This window comes from Cyanistes caeruleus, chromosome 8 (assembly GCF_971803275.1).
Source record: "Cyanistes caeruleus chromosome 8, bCyaCae1.hap1.1, whole genome shotgun sequence".
NCBI classification, from domain to species: domain Eukaryota; kingdom Metazoa; phylum Chordata; class Aves; order Passeriformes; family Paridae; genus Cyanistes; species Cyanistes caeruleus.
The window spans coordinates 15,986,052-16,006,784 of NC_141708.1; the positions used below are offsets into that span (position 1 = coordinate 15,986,052).

Sequence of the window (20,733 nt, forward strand, 5' to 3'; positions counted from 1 at the left end):
TAGCTTCCATACAGTATTTTCAGAGTTTTATATTCCAGAAAAGTCTGAGCACAGACCTGATATACATTCTTTCAAATCCTAGTCATAAATATATCATTATGGTTATAAAACATAATATTCTTCGCCTTGGAGTTTATAGCCTTGAATTATTTCAGTGCCAAGTCTGTATTTCTACCTCTGTTAACATTTTAACTTCTACTACTGCCTGAAATAGTTCAAAACTGGTAGAGAAGAAACAAATGCCCAGGGCAACATACAATCTGAAGAACAAATGACTGGGATTAGCTGCCATAGAGATGATCACATCTAGAGTCTGGTCCAAGGAATTGGTCTACAGACCATGTACACAGCTGAGTTCCATGTAATCAACCCTCACCCCTTTGTCTGCACAACACCACACGCTCAAATTAGTACCAGTGTTGACCAAGGTGCTATATTTATCTTACAGATTCTTCCTGATCTGTGACCTCCAGATGCCTACACTTCTAAAACCTTTATAACTCTCACCCCTCATATCTTTTCTAATACATCTTTTTGTCTGGTGTTCACAAATTCAGTTCTTCCACATGAATTTCTGTTCAGAAAGATAGCTAAAATATTGTTTTCTTATACTGTTATTTCATTCACCTGTCCTTTAGAAGTTTCATAGCTTATGTAATCTTACTCAGCATCTAAAGGTTGACTTCTATTTTTAACCTGTTAATGATGCCAGTGTCTATTTTCTACTTGTTACATTTTCAAAAGAGCACTGGTGTGCTTTCATCCATATATTTGGTAGAATCTCCATTGAGAACTTCTAAAGAAATGCAACCTATTTATCTTCATTGCCCTTAGATACAATGCCTACAAAAAAATTGCCAACAACAGACTGCTGGGGTCCTGAGATGCCTGCTCTTCAAGCTGATGAGCATTGTTCTGGTGTTCTTTTGTAAAGCTCTGTTATAATTTGTGGTCTTTTATTTAATGGTATAGCTCTTTGGGGCAGGGACTCAGGAACTTTTTCCTGCTTTGCATTTATGCTGCATTGCTAAGGCCTGCAGCAATGCCAGCAGATGAACAATTAATAACACTCATACAAAACTTGTACACACAACAGCCCATAAATGGAAATACTAACTTTTGCTTGATCTTCTGGCTATCTTGAATTGCCTTGCATACCCAACCTTTCTTTAGCATCAAGCAGGGAGATTCTGTTTGATTTAAAGATGTGATGTCTAAACACAGACTTTTAAAAAGCTTGTGGCATTTGTTGCATAGTTTCAAACACTGTATTCTGCACACTTTGCTACTTTGCTTCTGCTTACTCCAGAATTAATAAAACTGGTCCGAGCCTTTCAGTGGCACTGTTTGATTCTAACTTTCTCCCTCCAAAACTCTTAAAAATGCATGAATCAACACAGCAGCCTGACAAACTATTTTAGGAGCTGATTTGATTGATGCTTCTGTAATAGGTTGCCAGTACAAGTCCTACAACAAATTAGAAAGAAATGGGAGAGCAGGGGCACACACAGGCTCTACAGAGCAAGGGTCAACTTCCTAAGTCTCACAGAGGATTCAGTGTTTCGGTGGGGGAATGGGTTTGATATACTGTTCTGAACTTCCCAGAAGAAAGATGTGGGGATCTGAGGGATTAAACACATATTGCTCATCCACACCTGTCATTGTGAAGGCAACAGCAGCCTTAGGAGTGCTGGCAACAAAATCTTTCCTATCCATTATCATTCCAAATGCCAGAGCTAACTTTGGGTCACAAAAGGGATGCCAACAGCCCTTCCTCCAGTTCAGAGAGGGGCAGGAAGCAGCAAAATCACTCCCATATATTTGAGATGAAAAGAAATTCTTCTTGCATGCCTAAAGGCTTGACTGGAAAGCCATGCCCAGCAAGGCTCACTTAGCAGAGCCAGCTTTAAAACCGTGGGGTGAATCCGTGATGGCACAGTTGCAGGGTGTGCATACTGCACCTGGGGCTCAGGCTTGGTGGCGTTTGTGGCTCTTGACGGGGAATGCTCAGGGTGTTCAACAACCGGGCAGGGCAATGGAGAAACTCAACTTTATCCCTTGGAAAGTTCAGAAAGTTAATTCATAGAGCATCTGGGGTGTCAGTTTGGATACTTCAGCGGGACTGTATAGAATTAATCAAGTGGTGATTCAGGTGATTATTTTTCCTATCTCTGGTAACAATATTGTTCTATATATTGTTATATTTAATAAAACAATTTTATATAATTTTATACAATTTTTATATAATTTTTATATAATTTAATATAACATTTATATATGTATACTGGCATGTACAAAATCTTATTGCTTTAGATCACATCCTTGTATGGAATTTCAGCTCAGTGCTGCCCTTCAACAGTGCCTCACTGTCAGCTACTACGCATATTTTAGTAGCACAGGTGGGTTCTGAAAAAGAAAATCAGTAAATAATAATAAAGAGGATCCTCAGCTATCATCCTGGTTATGAGGCAGGGCTGGTTCCAAGGCGCAGGTGGCACAATCCTTTCCAGGTGACGCTGCCCAGGCCTCTCCCGCGCCGGGCTGAGGGCGCGCAGAGGCGGCCGGAGCCGCCCGGCCCGGCCCGGCCCGGCCCCGCCGCTCAGGCCGTGCCCCGCGGGCCGGCCCTGCCAAAGCCTGGCGGGCTCGGCGCTTTTGCGAGTGCCGTGAGAAGATGCCGGGACCGTGATTCGTAGGAACCTCAGGGCATCCCTGCGTTTGGCTGCTTGGGACGAAGCGGCTCCGCAGGCGGCTTTGGGAGCCAGCTGAGGTACTTCCTCACGGCTATCTGCATCTGTGCACCCTGCTAATTGCCCGGCCAGGAGCGGAGCGAGGCTCCGGAGGGTAACGCGGGATGTACTGGGAGAGGAAAGGCCCGGCGGGGCCGCACGGGAACGGGGACGCCCGGCTGGGGCTGCGCTTTCCCCGCGGGCCCTGTGGGACCCGCCGCGCCTGCCCGGCCCGGCCGAGCCAGCCCGGCTACCCCGCCCTTCTCTCACTCTTTTTTTTTTTTAATTCAGCGAGATAGGTATTTCCTTTCCTCATTCCTGCTGAATGCTCAGCTCTTGGGTGAAGAGGAAAAAAAAAAAAAAAAATCAAACCAGCAGATATCTGACATAAAACTTGCCAGTAAAGGAAGTGGGAGGGCTAGAAATAGAGCTGTATAAGTGGGCTTTGGAGCTAAATGGCAAACTTGGAAGACCTAGTTAGAAAAGTTAGTAATGCAAACTGTCATGAAATTGCTTTAGAATTTTCTAAATCTTGGATCTGTCTTCCTGTCATAGTTCAGCTGATTAAAAACATACAACTGCATTAGTAAACGGCAACAGAGAAGTGATATTAGACTGTTAGTGATTGCTACAGCTGTTCTTTGTAAGTAATCTCTGAGTTGCTTTTCCTCATTCTTTTGGATGGAAGTAATGAATTACTCCAGCCTTACAGGCTGGTGAAATACAGGGCTTTGTGTGGTATGATTATTATCACAGGGAATTTATGCAGTTGTAGAAGTTTATCGCTCTTCTTTGGATATTGTAAGGCTTGTTTGAACCCTAGGTAGTAAGCATTTCTAATGTCAGAAATATTTGTCATTCATATGCACCAGTGAGTTCTGAAACTGCTTGTGAACTTGAAGTACAGAACATCTTGTAGTCTTAGTAATAAGCCTCAAAATATTTTCCAGGTTTTGTTGGTTGATAGGTCTAAAACTGATAAAACATGAATTAAGACTGCTGTAGAATTTCTAATAACATTAAGAAGGGATGGTAGTAGTCACCAGCACGCAGACCAAGATTTAGGAGGAACATCAGCATAGGAATCTTGAACGCACTGTGTTTTCCAAGTCTTTCAAAGGCTTTTGCTGGAATATATCAGGAATTAAGGTAACAAGCTTTTTTCCTTTTGGAAAAGAGCATCTCTACTTCTCCATAATAAAAGGAATACAGCCTAACATCAATATGAAATGGCAGTGCAAGGAGCCAAGTGAACTCATGTGTGCAGTTTGTTTGGTTTTTTTTTTTTTAACTAACTTTATCTGTAAACTCCCAGCCCTGGAGCCTATTTGAAATAAGATAGGAAGGTTCAGTCTTGTCACAAATGCAGCTACAACTTGTCCTGGGGAAGCCTTCGTAATGGGGTCAGGTAAAGTTCAATGAACTACCAAACCAGCACTATTTCAGAAATGCTAAGGTGCTCTTTCCACTGATCATTCCACTCTCTCTGCCTGTTATTAAACTGGTAGTTTTTACAACATCAATAAAGAACTTTCCTACCCAATTGCCCCAGACAAAGGCCTGAAAGCTAGGTTTAAACTATGAAAACTTTGTGTTAGGTTCATTTAGATTGTTTTGCTGTGTCAAATACTCACTTGAGTTCAAAAGTTCAGATGAACCATGAACTTTGTCATTTCACAGCAGGCAGTTCTACAAATATAATCCGAAAGTGAAAAAACATGGTATATTTAAGGTGCGTTTGTTGTTCTGTGTGGAATATACTTGGAGTTCCGCATTTGCAAAGTTCTGCTCAACTTAAAAAAACCTTTTAACTATTTAAAAGACAAAAAAACCCAAACACAATTAAGCCAAATAATTCCTTGATCCCTGACCTTTTAGGCTTTCAAACCAACACATATTCAGTGACTAATCATTACTGCACAAACTAAACCCAGCTAATCTTCTTAATAAATTGTGAAGTCTTGTATGTCTCATGGTTTCAGTGATGGCTTTTCTCCCTGTCTGGAACATTGCAGAATATCAAAACAAATGGGTCATGGCTTTATGTATTTGTTTAAAGTTTGAATCTATGTCATCTCATGATATAGTCTTGAGTTGAGAAGGTTTTACTAGCCTATGTGAAGTATAAGACTGGTAGGAATGAAAAATCAGTCAATGCAATTTTCATCTACTTGCTATAATTTAAAAATGTGTGGACAAAACCGGTTTGTGCAAAACTGTTTTTTAAATGTGGAAACTTACCAGAAACTGAAGAGCCTGTAATAAATTCAGTTTCCTTTCCATGAAAAGGAATTCCTTATGCATACTCTCTTCTTCTTCCTAGTAGATCTGGAGTCTCAATCTATCAGGAAGAAGCTGCTTTTTTTTTTTTTTTTTTTTTCCAGACTTCAATTTGGAATTATAAGTAACTTTAGGCTATTGCTCCTGACCGTTTGGAAGCTGTATTTCAAGGCTCAGAACAGAAATCCTCCAAACCCAACAGGATGTTATCTGAAATATATTTTTCAGTATCACATATATTTTCTGCTATTTACATTACAAAAATTTGGAATTTTTGCAATTTTCTTGATGCTGTATAAGACCTGATACCTCATATGGGGACTTATAATTTGATTATAACACTCTAGGAACTTCTCATCTAAGGAAAGCAAAATAATTACACATTCTTGATAAAATCTGGTCTCTGTAGGAAGCACATGCTTTTGGCAGAAAGAATAATTGAAATAATTCATGTATCCTTGTGTTACTCAGCAAAGAACACGTATGAACATAGAGAAGAAATTAGCAGTCGTCTTCTTTGTGAACAGCGAAGAGAGAGTGAGGAAATGTCACATTTAGTGGACATCTGCAACAGTTCACCAGCTGTGCTGCTGCTAAGCCCATACTTGTAGTTGAGATTGTGACTGAGCTTGTGATCTGAGATCTGATTGCCACTAGGATCACTGCCCTATCTCTTTCCTCTTTCTGAACTTTTGTGTCTGCTGAGTGGAAAAAGTACACATTGTGAGAGTGTGCATTGTCTCTTGTCTGATAGTTGCAAATGTTGGTTATCTTGGGCACTTCTGCTGCAGCATTTTAACCAAGTGCACCAATTCCAGGGATTGGTGACACCGAACTCGTGGGCTACCTCGGCTGCAGCAGTCATGAGTTCTCTTCCTGCTGGCAGGCTGACGTGGAAAAAGCAAGGAAAAGCAGAAAAGTAGAATTTCGGGAATATAAGCCGTGCATTTCTGTGGCAATAGCTTCCTACTAGTGCTGGCAAGAAGCTTTATGTAATGCATCACTGATTTTCAGCATGATCCACAAACCTACTTGGAAGTTTTGATTATAACAAAATTTTTATATATGCATATAAGTCTTTCCTCAGTCTCCTTATGCTGGGTAAAAATCACTGAGCAGTACAACAAGCTTTTAGGATTTTAGATCTAGGTGAGGAAGACTGTCTTTTGAGAGCTCTCCTGCCCTGTCTTCCAGCATTTCTGGAGTAGGGTAGTAGGTAGTAGTTGGTAGTAGGGGAATCACTTCATCACATCTGGGCAGCCCTCTGTAACATGGTCAGCAAGGCACCTCAGAAACTGTGATACAGACTGGCTTCAGAGATGGCTTTAAGCCGACTGAGCATGCTATCATTTCTCTGAGAGCTCTCTGCAGAGGAGGTACAACACATGCACAGCCTTCCTAAACTGCTGTATAACTTGTAAACTGAAGAGAACTGCAGGGGTGGTGGTAGTTGTTACTTGGTTGGTTGGTTTGTTTTTGCAAGGTGCAGTTTAGACCAGAGTCCTGTGTGAGTTTCCAACTGAAGGGAGAGTCAATGAAAGATGAGGTGGCCCTTCACTGATTGCAGTTGTTGGGGAACTTGAACAGCTAGGAAGGATAGGTTACTTTTCTTCTATTCTGAACATGGCCAGTGACTGTAAACAGTTTTCTTTTTCCATTTGGGAACATGAGCTTTACTGAAAAATATTCTACTAAAACCAGGCTGCAACACTAATAATGTTAATGCAATACCCTACTTTTCATTGTATTGTTTCTTTTATTCAACTTTAGTGAGATAATAGAACAATACTTATTTACTTCTAGATATCTCTTGCACAAATAGATGTTCAGGATCTAATTCATTCTAGTGGGTTCTGACAGGTGAAAACTAAATAGGGCTCCTGTTGTCATCATCACTTCTCTTAAATGTTTAGTAATTGCTATGCATGCATTTAATGTATTTTAGAGTCAGACTGAGAAAATTGAAATCCTAAAAAAAAAATGAAAACTGCAACTCACTTTTTTGTTACATGTTTCTTCACCAGGTCATCTCAGTTCTGTGTGGGTATGAATAGCAAAAAACAGATAGTCACTGAGATTAATTACTAAAACTATGTGAAAAAGGTCAGACTCCTCTAGCAGCATTCATAAATTAGACTGCATTCATCTCATATTGTTTTGACTGAAGTAGAATAATAGTGGTGACAAATGCAATACATTTTTCTATTCAGACTACTCTTAATGGGAGTGATCAGATTATTTAGTGACTGGAAGTAAGTCCAGGATGGGAGAAAGATGGACATAAGAATTGTATTGCTCATTAAAGCTTGAATTACTAGGTTTTCTAGTTAATTATAATTTGTTGTTTGTTTCAACAACTATGACATTTACTAAGATTTGCTATTAATTATAATTGTATCAATAACTTTATTTTATTTACTTATGATCAGCACAGAAAGAAAGCACATTGCCTACTTTGAGAATGCTGAAATTCGGGAGTTTGTTGATTTAAGCACCTAAAATGGTGTCAGTTTTTCTCAAGCTTCTTGAGACTTCAAATGTTGACTTGAAAACCTGAACTAAAAAATTGATTTCAGATACTAACCTCTTACTGGTCCTTATGCACATATTTGGGAAAGAGGATTTTCAGTGGTATTTTATCCTTTTGGCTCTGCTTGCAAGCTAAGTAATATTGAAAAACCATTAAGGTGATTTCAGAAACATTCTGTTTAGACTTGACATAAAAACATTTAAAATATTTTTGGATGACAGTGGTGGAAAATTTGTACACTTTTTCCCAGAGTGGTTGAACAATTACTAATTCAGTGGTTCCTGGTCTTATCTATACAATGCAGTAGAGGCTTTGAACTTCTTTTTCAAATAGTGTCCTTTAAGAGTAAATATTGTGTTACCTTTTTACTTCATTAATGCATTGTTACTTTGGTTAATTGTTAGATTTACTGGTCTTCTAGGGGCTGACATGAAGTTTGAAGTGAAGTCACTTTAACTGAGGCCTGAACAATAAAAAGCTGAGACTGGCACTGACAGCACAGAGATCAGGCTTGTGCACTAGTGTATGTCTTTACTGTGTTAACAAAAAAACACATCAAAGGTGCAGGAACCTGATCCTCTGACTGCTCAGAAGTCTGAAAATAATTTGGTAATAAGGTGCCTTCCCAGAAGGGAAGAGGGAAGTGGTAAAACACAGTCTCAACTCTAAGTCAGTGTGGTCAAGTGTTGTGCTACTTTGGGCAAAGAGACAGTGGCTGCAGGAATTCCAGTTTTGCCATTGGTCCACTGGAGCGGTGAGATATTGCTTCCATGGCTTGCTCAAGTGTTTGTGTCTCTGATTGCCTTAACAGGAGTGGTGAAATACACAGCAGCATACTTGTGAATGGCAAAGGAGTAGATTATGAAAAAATCAGGGAATAAATGTGAGTTGTAAGAATTCCAACAAGAATTTTGTCTTGGTTGTTGTCTGCACTGGGATTCTCAAATACTTTGATATCCTGCTAAGGATACTGTCAAGAGAGATTTTTGTTTTGAACTTATTTCCTCTTTTTCTGTCAAAGGAGAGTCACTGACAGCAGGCTAGCCATGCATTAACATGTGTTTCATAGCCTCATCATCATCATCAGCTCAGGTACCTGGCCAAGTTGTGGTTAGCAGATCTAATTCTTTGCATTGTTTGCCGATGGCAAGACTATAGGTTGCCTAGGCCTTCAGTCTCATTTCAGGCAGTTGCTCAGCTGCCACCCTCTGTTCCCCTATTCTTCAAATTGCTTTTACTATAACTGCTTAAAGCATTTTTTTTAGCTTAGATAGTCTCCTGGCTAGATAGAAGTGAGAAACTGTCAGTTCTGGCTTCACAGCCCATAAAAGACTCTGTGCTATTGATAGTTTTCACCACAGTATTTTGGAAAATCTACTATTGTAGGAAACTTCCAGGGTGCATTTCTGTACCCTGTGGACCTGCCCGAGGCCACACAGTACAGTGGACTCCTTGCTGGTTTGTTTGTCTTCACATTGGGATGCCAGAACTGTTGCTGGCTTTGTCCTGTGCCCAAGGATGTTATCCCACTCCTGTAAAAACTCAAGAGGATTCACTGCTTCTCTGTAATGGCAATGCTGCTGAAACATCAGGACATCAACTGCTGCAGTTTCTGATATGGCCAGTCCTTTAAAATCAAGTTCTGCACATATTTGGTTTTATTGCTTTGAACAAGCTTTACCAATTTCCACAGGAGCTGTGGAAGTAGTGGACTTTCTGATGGCATGTTTCCAGCTTGAGCTGGAGAATGCTGCTCATGCAACACTTCCATAATTGGTTTTGGCTTTGTAATGTCAGTCCAAGGGAATAAATTTCTTTCTTTGAATAGTTCACTGTGCAATCTGTAGTTGACTGCCTCTCAGTCTATCTCTTTTCCTTGGTTCACAGTTCCCTTACTCTCACTGACTAATTTTTCAGCCTACATCAGGGACATCTGAACTTTTGGAAGTTTTTTGTTTCTTCTGAAATAAATTCAGCTGGTGAATCTGAAAGTTTGTGGACATGCTGGAGATCAGTACCTATTCCAAGGTCAAATAATGTTGTACTTGTTTCTTTTGCAGTTTGGATTCCATGTGCTTCTATAAGGTATTAATCTATAAGGTATAATTCCTTAAAATTCATCTGCTTTACAGGCATTTTCTTTTATTCCTTCTCACGTGAGCCTCATATAAATACCAATTGGGAATGACACAGCTACCTCAGCTGTTCTGTTGGTATAGAAAATAAGCTTTTTCAGTAACACTGTATTTTAATGGAATGGCTGTCACAAAAATGCACAGAAAGCACAGCTCAGGCAGAGTAGAACACAGGAAATGTCATTTTCTACCTCCACTTTGGGAGCTGGTTATCTCCTCACACAGACTTGAAGTGCTTGGAACAGGCTTGCTTGAATGCAAGTGGGAGGGAAACTCTGGGAAACAGGGATAGCTGCTTAGAGAAGCAAGAGAGGAGAAGGAAAAGGTAAAATCAAGAGCTGAGAAATTTTTTAGCCTGAGAAGATGGATTCATCATATCTGTCATTGGCACTTTCAAACAGTCCACCTTTTAGATGTTCTTGCATCTGTGATCTCTGCTCTGAAAAATCTCCACTTGCATTCTTTCATCTTACAGCTGGAATATTGAATAAGTGACCTTTTCTGACTCAGACACATTGTTGCCTCTGACCTCCTCAAATCATGGCTTCACCTTTGCTGCTGCCAGATGCCTGACTGCTTTCCATCTCCCCTCTCTCTGCACCTCAAGAAGTGTCCTTCATTCCTAGCAGAGTCTTTCCTGTTGCTCTGTTGCAGAGCTTTTCTCACCACTTGCCTCTCAGATCATTGTAATTGACAGGCATTTACGTTTTATTCCACTTTAGGAAAGCAGCTTCCATATGGAAAACACATTTTATTTGATGTTGGATTTATCCAGGAGCTGATCTTAGTCATAATAACTGTTTCTCATTCAGGATTGCTGCTTTTCTTTCTGTATTTTCCAGCTGGACTGTTTGAGGCATAGGAGGTCAAGTGACTTGTCCCAGACTATGAGTCAGTGCTGTGAATTTGGATAAGTACCCAGTATCGTAAAGGCTCTCAGTCTTCTCCTCTGACCATCACTAGACCATGCAGCATCTCTGAAAGGATTGTCTCTATGGAAAAATACCAATTAAGAATACTGGGTTTGAATCTTTAATTCCCAGAATGTAGTTATTGAGCCTTGTTCATATTCCAATAAAAACATGTTTTTTTAAGTAAATAAACCATGTAACAACTTTTTGGGTTTTGGCTTTGTCTCTTTCTCTGCCCAGCTAAGTAGTGGCAAAATGTTTTTTATCAGCAGCTAATACAGGAAGCAAAACTTGAAAGGGAAGAAATCTAGAAATGTTTGGCCTAACAGTGGGTATGATTTAACAGATATTTTGGATAGACTGGCTCTTTTTGTAGCTGCTTGCAGTTGAGTGCCTCTTTCATTTAATTAGATAACTTTGATATAACTTTATTTGTGATATATATTGAGTTTTCCCAAGGGTACCTTCTGGAATGCTTAGCTAATATCTTAATTAAGACATTTTGTTTTCACAGCAGCTCTACAGTGTGAAGAAGGTACAGCCTCATCTTATGAAGTATGACAAAAGTGCAGAGAAGTTGGTTCAGGAGTTTCTGCTAAGTTTGTGACTCCAGTCTGAGGTATTTAGGCCTTAATCATTGGGAAAAAGAAAAGTTCATGCTTATGATTTAAAAGACTTTGGCTGTTACTGGCTGTTTGTATTCTGTAAAAACTGAATACAAAAATTACTTGTTTGTGAACAAGATCTATGTGTTTCCACAAGATGCCATTTCATAGAGCTGATCCCACAGAAACCTCTGTCACAGGACTTGGTCTGACAAGCACCTATAGCTTGTTGTCTTAGTGAAGACGACATGAAATCTTCTGCAGACAGGAAATTTTTTGCTGAGGTCTGATGAAACCTTTTCGTTTTCTTTTCTCTCTGCTCCTCATCCTAGTCTCCAAACCAACTTCATGCAAGTGTGACATAGTGGTCTCCCAAGCCAAGTCTTTGTTCTTGAGCATTCTAGTGCTGGCCATTATCATCTGAATGTATTGAGGGGGAAAAAGTATTCCTGATTCAGGGAGCAGTGGTACAGTTGCACTGCAGCTTTCCAGAAGCCACTCCCACCTCTGAGGAACATGAATATTGAGATCGAAGAGAGTAGTAAAGTTATGGGCAATTGAAAAGAGACTTTTATAGTGCAGTATGACTCTATGATTCTATGCTTCTGGTCAGCTAAGCAGGGTCTGGAGATGACTGGTTCCTACCTCAAATTCTTTTGAAAATTAGAATTTGTAACACAGTACTGATATTCATTTCCCTTTAGATTATCTCTCCCAGATAAACATCACTGTAGAAGATCTGAGACCCTCTGTCCATACATGCAAATTAATCAGCTAAGTTTTAATTTAAATTTGAATCAAAAATTTGAATAGTTTTGTAAGTCTCTGTACAGGGGAAAATACAAATGGCACTCTCATTGCTGCTTCCTAAAAATAGTGAGTAAAGAGGTTTAGGCCCAGTGTAATTTAAGGTTGTGTTGAAAAAAAATGGGTACAGATGAAAGGGCATCCACATGCCATAAGATTCCAAGGGAAATATTTCAAGGTTAGCAATTCCTATAAGATGTCTGCTCTTTGAAATTCAATCCTTATGGAAATTCATATTCTCATGAAAATTTCAACCAACTCTTAACAGACTAGAACTGAAGAAAATCTGTCTGGTTTTGATTTTAACTGGAGTCAAAGCTGTTCTTTCAGTGTTGAACAACTTTGAGGAGACTGACTCTCATAGCTGAAGCTGATTTTTTTCTAAAATGTTAGATGAATCAGGGCATTACAGTCGAGGTTCTGATTAAAACGCCTCTCTAACTGACTTTATATAATCACATGCACACATGACTTTTTAAACTCGTTTGTCTATCAGTTTACACTGATACATGCGGAGTGGGGAAGTGTCACACACTGCAGAAGGGAGGGAGTGTTGGTTCCACTTGATTTTGTTTTGTTTAAGCTTGAATTTGAACTCTGGATATAGGATTTTCCAAGGAATATCTGTCTTGGGTACTTTTGAGGCATAGACACTTGTGAAATGGAGAACATCTGGTTCAACATTGTTAATCTCCATTTGAAGAATGCCATTTAGTTATTACTCAGACTTTATGGTGAAAAGAAAATATTTTGGTTTTCAACACTGTCTGTTGTTTTTCTGCCTTTGAAACTTTTCTGGGATAGTGGAGTGGAAATATAAATATGATGAATGTGTTATGCAAATGAATTTTTTTTTGTCTCTGTGTCTGAAAAATGTTTTGTTTTAGTGTTAGCTTGTCTGAAATGATAGGTTACTCTAAATAACAAATTACAGTTCTGCTTGTTTTATTGTGGGGCTATAGTATGCAAACTTGCAGTGTAAACTGTTGCATTCAGATGAGAGAAAATGAGGGCCAGGGATGCTTGCCTGGTTTTTCACCTGCTGCAGTGAACTTCTGACTTCACAGAATTTGTGTAAAGCCTAGAAAAGCATTAAAGTTTTACAGCTACCGGTCTTTCATCAAATCATTGGTAACAACCAGCGACTGAAATACTGGTTGCTCCCTTGGGTTTCATATGTGCGACATAAGAATATAATTTGACTTTCACTCTTTCCCATTTTGCTTTTGCTCCCATTTAATAAAAATTACCAAATACTTTGTAAGGTCTACATTGCATTGTACTTTTCCAGTCTCCCATAACTGTATTCAATAAGGAGAATGAAAATGTTTAGTTTTCTCTTTATTTGTATTACCAATGGCACTTAACAATGACATTTTTTCTTTCTTCCGCAGTACTCTGCTAACTGGGAAAATGATAATTTTGTTCATGACACAGATTAAGGTAATGTAAAGTACATTTTAGTAACATTCCCCATTAAATGATGCTTTTGCCTTTTGAATTTCCACTACCCAATCATTTTGTTCCAGAAACTTTACTCTTGAGGTTAGTTGCCAAACATAGGAAGAGGTAGTTTGCATCAAAGGATCTGCCCCGTTATTGAAAAAGTTAATAATATGAAAACACTCATTTTTTTTTATTACCAAGTTTAATCTTTACTGCAGTTATCACTGAGCTTTTTTTTTTTTTAAATTGGTAAGGAAAATACTTTGAATTAATTAAGTGAAAGCACAGCTTCCACAAATTTTGCTACTTTGAATAATTGGAAAGATAAATTCAGCAAGTTCTAGTAGTGTTTTGTTTAGGGGAGGGGGAATGTACATTTATGTGTAAGATTTCCTCTGAAGTGAGGGGGAAAATCTTTGGGAAATCTGTTTAATCTTTATTGATTTTTTTTTAATCAGTTATGATATGGTGCACCAAGAATGGCTATTTCCCTCTCCCCCCACCCTCCGTGAATTCTTCAACAAGTAGCAAATTATTTAAGATAAATGCCTACTGCTGTAGACAGCTGCCAGAATAGAAGTGAAAATAAACTGGTGAAAGGAAACTGCCCAGTTCATGGAAAGGGCAGCAACGATATAGTGCAGCAAGTCCATGACACTTCTGGATACACATGCTGAAAGACTTACCCTGGCTGGCCTGCTACAAATCTCCCAGTAATTCATTAAGGGGAAACGCTCCTTGCAACATTTCACTCCTATTTTAACACCCTTTGTCTTTACCTTACATACTCAGTGGGTTCATTCCTATGTCAAGTGAGCCTCAGTGAAACCAGTTTTTCATTCCTGATAGAGCATACTGTTTTGCTTGAGTAGAAAGATTAGATGGATGCTTTTACTGTAAGTATTTTAGCAGTCTGTGGTATTTTTTCAAGGTTTGAGGTCAAAAGAAGGATATGATCATTGTGATCCAGTAAACAATGTAGAATGAAGTAACTTGACTAGAGAATGAAACAGGCAATGTTGTCATGTTTTCCCATAACTTTGAAGAAACAGTTATCCTCTCAATATAATGCAGTCACACATGTATTAAGATGGAAGTACAAAACCATGTCCTGGTTGTTCTAATCTGCTTCAAATCTTTGAAATTACAGAATTAATTTATTTTCATTATCATGGGGCCATTTTGCTACAATTGTCTAGGGAGGAATCCCATTAACTTCACTCTGATTTTTTTCCTGAATGCTGACCATGGGATTTGACCTGTTTAAACAAAGCAGCTTGCCATTTATTTCAGCTAGTATTTAGTTACATCAAGTGTCTCTATTCCTCATTATGTAACTTTACAACCCTAAAGACGGTTGTAGCAGAGTCCTGGTTTAGTAATTTTGTATTTCTAAAACAGATCAGAGTGATGGGACAATGCTCGAATTTACACAATACTGACTCAAATATGTTGGCAGAAGCTGGGTCTGGATAACCTGAGTGTATCCACAGAAGCTAAACTGTCACATTTTGCTCATATTTTGCGGTTTTATGGTATTAGACAGGTTGTGAGGGCAAAGTATGGCAATACTCTGGTACCTCTGGTATGGTGTTGGCATTTTGTTGCTGTTAGTTTGGAGGGATGGGGGGGGGTAGGTTGTTTGTTCGAAGTGTAATAGCTGCATAATTGCATACTGGCAGGTGCTGTAACACTTTAAGTACAGTTTGTGAATAGATCCATCAAGAGAAAGTTTTAGAGTAGTTTTGTCAAGTGTACAATTCAAAAAGCAATCTGTTTTACATTAGTGTGTCTTTGGCTACAGATTACAGGATTTTTAAAGTCTTGTTGTTATTTCCCAGTTTATAAAATAGCTCATCATTGAAGGTATTCTGTGTAGCCTTTGGATTTCATTCATAAACCTTTACAGTTTGATGGGATTTCCATGGCTGAGACACATTCCACTGAGCATATGCAAACATCCATACGTGTGCATGTTGCAGTCTTATCTGTATAAAGGAAACACTCGTTAGAGGAGACATATAAATAAAACTTCATCTGACAAAAAAATGTTTATACTGGGCCAGGAGTGGTCTGCATGTTCACATTGGTCCAATAAGACAGCAAACCTCTGTAATACTTGGAAGTTTTGTTTCCTGATTGTTTGTTTGATTGTTTTTAAATAGTTTCCTATAGCGCTAGCCAGTGTCACTGAAGGTACCACAAGCTAGGCTGCTGTAACTCCTGTGAAGTCTTCTGTGGATTTAAACTCAGAAAGTCAGTGAGCTGCTGTTTCCTGGGTTTTACACAAATGATAGCTGTAACTAGGACAGAGACTTCCAATGTTAGAAAGCAAACCCTATGCACAGCAGTTATTTTTTCACTCACTGCAATAAGTTTGAGACTTCAGCAACTTTTTAAAGTGTAAGTTATTAAAAAAATTATCATTCTTTTATGTAGGTATAAGTTTGCAGTCCATTTTTTAAAAATCCAGAGGAATCCATGTTTGTCTTGGTGTGGAAGTGCAATGCTTGACACTCTTACTATGCACACAGAACATTATTAAAGTTCTCTTTCCACCTTTACATCTCAGCATTGCTTCTCTGGGATTTTTCCTCTGGGATTGGATTCTGTGTCTAAATATTGTTTAAAGTGCTATGATTAGTTAAAAAAAAATCTTTCCCTGATGTGACACATAAGTGCATCTCCTGCTTTATACCCTGTCATGTGCTTTGTGCTCTGAGAGGAGGATACAGTGAAGTTTTCTGAATTCCAGTAGCAGAGCTCACAGTATAGTGTCCCTTTGCACCATTTTGGAACCTGAAATTTCACATGTGTTTTATTCTAGTTAATTGTAATAGCATTGTATGACTAACCCACCAACAGTGTCCCAGATTTTGATCAGCTTGCATTCTGTTTCTTTGGGCTTACTTGCTTTGACCCCTTGCATGATTCTTTATCCTGATTGTGCATTGCATCCTCAAAATTACAGGTATCTACCTCAGCACTATCTTAGGAGAAGCAGACCTTCAGAGCAATGCTAAACTCAAGTACTATTAATACAAAAAGCAAATGGTAATGAAAGTAGAAGAACTAAAGAGAGTAGTGAACTTAATAGCTAAAAGAGGAAAAGAAGGATGAGTGTGGAGTCTTAATACTGTTTTAAGTGTGTATGCAATGGTTTTAGCTAATGACTTGCCATTACAAACATCTTAATGAAACGATATAGCTGGTAAAGCCTTAGATTCCCTGACTTTTATAGCAACTACAATTAGTTAAGTAGGGAATTACTTGCAAAGGTGTTTTAGTTTGCCAGTTGAGCTGTATTAGCAGAAATTATAACAAGCTCACATGCATTTAACCCAGCACAGAAATGAAGATTAATTCATATGGAAATAAAAATAAGTCACCAAACTTTGAATCACAGGGATATTTATTTGCCTCCTTATAGTATGCTGTTTATAACTGAGAAATAAACAGTTGTTTTATCAATTAAAATTCTACATGTACTTAACAGATCTCATCTAAAATGTGATTTCTATATTTCTCCTTTTCAGAATATTAGAAATTGACACATGTGAGAACTGAACATTTTAGAGGGCATGGTCTTGCTGCCTAAAAGCAATGATCTCTTGAAGTGCATGTAATTTGCTTAGAAAGAAAGCAGAGTAACATAAAATGTAATTTTATGATTTTTTTCCCAGAATTCAGGTTTGGGTCCTGGTACACCCTCTAATTTATCTTGAATTTATTTTTTGATGGGAACACAGAGGAAAAAGTTTTTAGTACTGCTGGGAGATGAGGCAGAGTAGTTTGTTAACCAAGTTCTGAGGGAGACTTTGAGAGACTTAAGAAAAACACATGCCTAAATCTTATCAAGTCTTTCAAGGAGTCTGGCACCTAATGTGCCTTTACCAGAGGTGAAATTTTTTCTTATTTTGTTTACCAACCTTACAAATGTAGGTTATTCTCTTTCACACCACAAAGGAGGCCAATTTCAATAATAAAATTAACTACTGCTTTCTTCCCTCTTGTTTTGTTTGTACTTGTTTATTAATTTCTTCTTCAGGGGCTGACCCTAGGTTTAGATTTAGGTTTTGTGTGCTGAACACTGATGAAGTAAAATATCTCTTCTTTAACTACCGGAAGAGATTAAGAATTAATAGTTTAAAAACTTGCTGCATAAATCAATACTACTATGCCTTGTAGTTTAAGAAGGGGAAATCTATGTAATTTTATTTATTTATTTGTTTGTTTGTTTGTTTGTTGCTTTTATTAAAGAAATACTTACTGCTTTAAGTTCAAGCTAAGAATCCCAAGCTGTATTTTAAATAACTGGTTGTAGTCAGACCTGTGGAGTGGAGCATCTACCGTGCGAAAAATTTTAGTTTGATATAATAAAAGAGAAAGGAAAAAAAATTTGTAATGTATAGTATGAACTGGTGAAAGAGAATGATGAGCAGCATTGCTTTGCTGGTCATGCTTCTGCTTCAGGAAGTCATCCTTACTTTAGGAAGTGTCAAAAATAGAAAAATGTGAGACTAGGAAGAAGAATAATGGGAAGAAATCTAATTGGCGTGAAGAGAAGCTATGGTGTGAATTAGAAACATCAAGATGCCATAAGACTTTTTCTCCATCAAAAATGAAGGAATAAATAAGATTTCAAATATGGAACTCACATAAATCCCATGTGTCAGCAGCCACATGTGTGCTCCAAGAATTGGCAAGAATCACTGCTCAGATAGGAGATGTGGAAAGATTGCTTTCATCATGCTACTTATTCCTTGTGGCATGTAGTGCCATTGAGTGTAAGGCAGGAAATGTGTCCTGCTGCTCTGCTGTGACATGTTAAAAATGGCCAGTCCAACAAGGAATCTGAGGTTACTGTACCCTGACCAATTCGTTACTATTTCATCTGGTAAAGAGGTGAATTAGGGAGGAAGGAGGAAATGTGGAGAGCAGCAGGCTTCAGAAACATAAGTTTCCAAGTTCCAAAGCCTTGGAGATGCATAGACATGAATAAAAATACTTGCAGAATAGTATATGCTGAAGAGAAAGAGCTGCATGTTTTCTGAATTAGGTCACATAAAATCCTGAATTAGCTCATCTCTACCTCAACCACTTCAGAAAGGAGCCGAGAGGCTGAGTTATCAGAGAAGTAACCATGAGAGAGGAATAAAGGCACAGTGATGGCCAAGTATCCTTTTGCATATTCTAAGTTTTCATTGCTTTGCTCCTGGGATTCTCTCTCCATCAGTTAGTTCTGCTGTGAACAGCTGAGTATTTACCAAGTGGTAAAGAAGCAATTTACCTCTTAATTCAGGACACAGGACAATTCCTTGTGACAGTCATCCTTCATGTGAGTTGGAAGTTGGCACACCTTTGTCTCCTAAGTAAATAAAACTTTGAGTCTTGGATTCAGATTCCCCTTGCTATCACCATGCTAAAATGCATTACAAAGAAGCTAATCCCACCACTAAATTCTAGTAAAACTTTAGTAATTTGTAAAATCATGTACCACACTTGATGATGGCTACTTAGTACAGAGAAGAGGATGTAAATTGGAGAGCATTGGAAAGCAATTGGATACATTTAAATGAACGTCCCTAAGCAGGCAAGCCTGGTGTGAGTGAGTGTGCTGGTAGTGGCAAGTTAAATCTTGTTTAAAAGGACAGGTGGAAATCAAGGTATTTGCTGTATCAGTAAAATAACACTGGAAAAAAGGATGTGTATGGCTGAGTGATGAAATGTATCAGGTAAAGCAAAACCACTAGATTTTCTTCACCTTTTTGTTGCTGTAGGTAAGGAACCAATCCACTGAACAGCATTGCACAGGTACAGAATAACTTGGAAAAGTCCAAGCTGAACTGAAGTCACAGTGGCTGGAACAGAGGTCAAATGTATTGTAAAGGTTGGAAAGAAGAATGAGTAAAGTTCTCCTTAGGACAGCTATGAGCTGGGACAATTGCTCACTCCTATGTCTGCCTAACAGTATATTTTCTTGGAGAAGTGAGCAATAGACAACAAATGAAAAAATCATTGTTAGTCTTCTTCAGTTTAATTCTTTAAGTTGTAGAAATTATTTTTGCTCATCCAGAAGGACATTTAAAAATTAGATGAGGAAAAAAAAAACCAACCTCTTTATTTCTGATAAGATCTTGGCTAATTGTAAGAAATTTTATGTCCCACTGACTTTAATTATGTCTTAGTTTTGTCCTTTTGATACCTTGTAATTTCTTGTAATTTCCAGATATTTTTGGTCTGGTTTACAGAGACCATATCTGATTTACTATGTCCCCTTTAACTTGAGTTACAAAGTTTTCGAAGATCAATAATAGTTTTTCTTGCTATGAAAAATTAAGTTCTCAATGAAAAAAGCTTTTATATGGTGATTGATAGCTCTACTGTATTTCTGGTTTTAAAATTCACTTTGTTCATTTTTTTTTTTGTAAAGCAGAATAGTGTGAATATTACATTCTATTCAGACAAGTCCACTATAGGCACTCAGATGTCAAAATGTTTCAAAAACATATAAAAAAATAAAGAAATGAATAGAAGCTTCCTTGTTCCTTAAATTATTACTGTGTTACCCTGAACTGTAAGTGAACCCTTTTTGCTTATAAAAGAAGCAGCTGTTCATGCGATTGAAACCATGGTTCATTACAAGCTGACCTCAAATTCAGGAGTAAAACTTCCTCTATTTTACTACAACTATTCAGACATGGACTAGAGATAAACAATAATCAAAATCAGGATGAAACTTGACTGGGAAACCCTCTATACTCTTTGGCAGAATTATAGCAGCTTTTGGATCACCAAGAGTGATATAATGTTAAATGACCCTAAAACATTCCCTTCTCAAATGCAGCAGGTCTGCGCTGCCAACTCTGTAGCAAACAAAGGCTGATTGTAATGACTCCTTAAGCATAAGAGTATAGAAACGTTAATTATCACATTTTTTCACATTAAACATTTACAGAGAGTCAAGATGAAAATGGACCCGTTTATGATGATTTCCCACTTCTTTTTGGGTAAGCCATGTGATTAAAACAGATTTTCATTGCATGTGTCTTATTTGAGTTTCATCTCTTTCCTAAATGGTTTTGCTTTTTAGCTAATTTTGGAATTAGGACTGGATGTAAAAGTACAAAAGTACCCAATGTGCCACTACTCTGTTTTGAAGACGTATGTCTAGAATAATGTCATACCATTAAAAAATGTAAACTAAATTAATGCTCATTACTAGCCAACTCTTTTATAAATGAAGTAGGGCAGTGACATAGTGCCTTGGATGTATGTTTCTCTCTTTTGGTC

General features: G+C 38.1%; 1 long non-coding RNA gene across 1 annotated transcript in view; it reads left to right on the forward strand.

The window, feature by feature from the left end:
* Nucleotides 1-2,553: 2,553 nt before the first annotated feature.
* The window catches only part of LOC111931194 (uncharacterized), a 56,867-nt gene continuing 38,687 nt past the window's right edge, over nt 2,554-20,733 (forward strand). Inside the window, exons 1-3 of the long non-coding RNA XR_015290125.1 lie at nt 2,554-2,767; nt 11,097-11,201; nt 13,389-13,437. This is a non-coding gene — a long non-coding RNA (uncharacterized LOC111931194). The remainder of the gene's footprint in view (nt 2,768-11,096; nt 11,202-13,388; nt 13,438-20,733) is intronic.